Below are 3,335 nucleotides of genomic sequence, written 5' to 3'. Positions count from 1 at the left end.
AAGAAACCAAACTCAGAAGGGAAAAGACAACGGAAAAAATTTATCCGAAAAATCCGGGTCATTACATTGTATACCATGGGTGTATGGTATTTTAGAAGCTTATGTAGCTTTCTTGACATGTAATGATACTTAAGTACTTACTTTTGATATTAGAAGCATGTATGTATGGAGGCCAAGGGCCAAGCATGTTTAAATTAGTACTTGTATCCTTTCGGTGCTAACTTTTGTTTCAAAAATGTATTTTAACCATCTTAGAGGTTTGCCACATGAAATTCTTGTAATTGACATGTACATATGTTTAATATTCCTTAAAATAAATTTTTGACCTATGCATATGGGTAGAATGAATCCCATAGGTTCCATTGTAAATTTCACATGTTGGAGGAGCTTTCAGCAACATTTTGAGGAGTTTCGGTCGACCGAAACTCTAAGTCGGTCGACCGGTTCCCTTTTTTGACCAAATGAACAAAAAAAACCAGCCTTCAAAAAACATTCTGTGAGTTCTGGTCAACCAAAACTCTACGTCGGTCGACTAAAATAGCCCCTATGCACCAGCACTTCTAGATTTCAATTCAGCACTGATGGTCCAACTTCGAAAGGCCATAACTTCTTTATTCCTTATCCAAATGGGGTGATTCTTGAGCCTAAAATCAAGGATTTTGAGTTAGTTTTCCAATGGTACCTATTTCATTCTTAAATTCCAAACATAGTGAGATTTATTCATATTTTAGTGAAGTAGTGTCAGTTTTCACTTCAACGGGAAAGGGGTAATTTGTGGGATTCTTGGTCAATGTTCTTGAGACCTCTTGGAATGTCTTAAAATGATTAGATTAGGTTGTATTAACCTTGTTTTACTTGTTTAGAGTCAATTTTATCTCTTTAAATGTTAATTGACTATTTTGCCCCTTTGATAACGAATTTTGTCCTTTTTGACCTTTGTTTTCACTTTTGCTCTCTTTAAGTCTCGTGATCTCATGAAAGGTCACATTAGTGTCTTAGGAGTGATTCCTATCTCTTAAGACCTTGGTTTATCATTTGCTTCCGCATTTCAGATCCGTTATCGGATCAACTTTGGTTCATCACTAACACACCGGGTTGAAAAACTTGGGCTGTCACACACACACATTTTACAACTTAAATTTCCCCATTAATTTACAATTGCTAGTGTTTGGTAAAGTGAAGTGAAGTTTAGTGGTGAACTCTAAGCCCTAAGACCTCTCGCTCTCCTATATATTTCCCTAATTTCTAGATTGTTACTTACTTACATTGTTTTAATTGAATCTTAGTTTAATTAATCAATAAAACTATCTTTTGATCATTCAACTTACTAATCCATCATTGATTCCAAGAATACCACTCCTTTCCCTTGGGACGATCCCTACTTACTTTAGCTACATTAATAGTTAGTAGTGGTAGTGGTATTCTATAAATTCAAACTTGGCCACATTACACACTTTTGTGCTTTGGTATTGGTGATGACACCCACCAAGTTTTGGCGCCGTTGCCGGGGATTGGCAACGTCGTATTTTAGAATCAATTAGGAATTAGTACTCTTTTGGTCTTGTCTTTATTTTTATTTTATTTTAGTTACTTATTATGTTTGTTCTTGATTGGCTAGGTACATTGAGCCAAGAGAAGTGAAGCAAAAGGATTCTTAAGCAAAGCAAAAGCATAAAAAGCTAAAAATATAAAAAAATTGCAAAGCAAATCAAGGCAAAGAAAGAAAGATTAAAAAAAAAATAACTCGAAGTTGCTTAAGGATCCTTTGTGAGCTTTTCTAACTCTCTCCCTAGTTAAATTGTCGTCCTACGTGGTGATAAGTTTTTATTTTCTTAGATAGATTGTCGGCCCACGTGGAGGCAATTTATTTTTCTTGCATATTGTTGAAAGCATGGGAGTATGGGATTAATGTATGTGGATATTTGTTTATTGATTAATTTGTTGCGGAGGAGAAGTGCTTGTTATATACTACTTGCTAGTTGTTGTTGTTTTAATTATGCATACATGGTCGTAGGTCATTGAATCCTACTCTTGTCGCACTTAATTTGAATCTTGAATCCATTGTTCATAATCCTAAGGGAAGGGGTAATTCTTGTGACTCCATTTCATTAATGGAGGAACATAATGAGGACCATGTGGAGGACCTTGGTCACATCGACCAACAAGGTATTCTTCACCCTAATGTGCATCATGACAACATTCAAGTACCATTAGGCATGCCAAGACCCTTCATTCCACAACAACAAGGCCATGTTCCAATGGGAATGCCTCGACCATTTTTTATTCCACCCCAACCTCCTATTGTTCAAGGAAATCATGATGCTTATGTGGCACCACCGGTTGTGAATCCTCCTCTTGCTTTGAGAGATCATTACGTGCCAAATGAGTACAATGCACCAACATGCATTCAATTACCTCCATTTAGAGCACACCATTATGAGATTAAACCACAAACAATTCAAATGCTTCCCAATTATCATGGGCTACCAAGTGAAAAACCTTACAAGCATTTGGATGAGTTTCTTGAAGAGTGTTCCACTGTTAAATACACGGATATGCCAGAATAGGTTTTGAGATTAAAACTCTTCCCTTTTACCCTTAAAGATAAGGCAAAATACTGGTTTAGTAATTTGAGGCCTTTTTTAATAACTTCTTGGGCAGAGATGCAACAAGAGTACTTGAAAAAGTACTATCCGGTATCAAAGACCAATTCAATAAGAACTTCAATTCGAGAATTTTCTCAAGAGGAAGGGGAATTGTTTCATGAGGCATGGGAGCGATTGAGTGATTTGCTTAGGAAATGTCCACACCATGACATTCCTAAATGGCAATTGGTTTAATTTTTCTTTGAAAGTTTGTCGGATAATTTCAAAGGTATGGTTGATGTTTCTATCGGTGGTTCTTATCTTGATAGGCATGAAGATGATGTATAGTGCTTATATAAGAGCATGGGTGAGAATTCAATGCATCGATCTTTATCATTAAAAAATGGTATAAATATAGGTGGAAGGAAGAATGTTGGCTTGAATCAAGTTGACAATTCCAATGATATTGTCGCCGAAGTGAAATCCTTATCCCAAAGGTTTGATCAACTTTTGATCAACCAAAATTCAGTGAATCAAGTGTCTTCCTCCCTTAGCCATACTCATCATACTTCTAATGAATCATGCATGACTTGTTCTAGTGTTTTACATTCTACTTCCAATTGTCCCCACGGACACGTGCAAAGTGAGCACCATGGATATGTGAATGCAACTTTTGTAAACCAAGGGAATAATCCCTATGTTGGTCCAAAGTTACTTTAAGGAATGTTTGCCTTTTAATGTCAAAAAAGT

At 36.2% G+C, this 3,335-nt stretch overlaps 1 pseudogene; it reads right to left on the bottom strand.

Moving 5' to 3' along the window:
* Positions 1-2,719: 2,719 nt before the first annotated feature.
* On the bottom strand, positions 2,720-2,818 carry LOC132267850 (small nucleolar RNA R71; annotated as a pseudogene).
* Between the last annotated feature and the right edge of the window lie 517 nt (positions 2,819-3,335).

Source organism: Cornus florida, unplaced genomic scaffold (genome assembly GCF_030987335.1).
Source record: "Cornus florida cultivar Cherokee Brave unplaced genomic scaffold, ASM3098733v1 CherokeeBrave_3.0.0_Hap2_Chr07, whole genome shotgun sequence".
Taxonomy (NCBI): domain Eukaryota; kingdom Viridiplantae; phylum Streptophyta; class Magnoliopsida; order Cornales; family Cornaceae; genus Cornus; species Cornus florida.
This window is presented reverse-complemented; position numbering and strand designations above follow the sequence as displayed.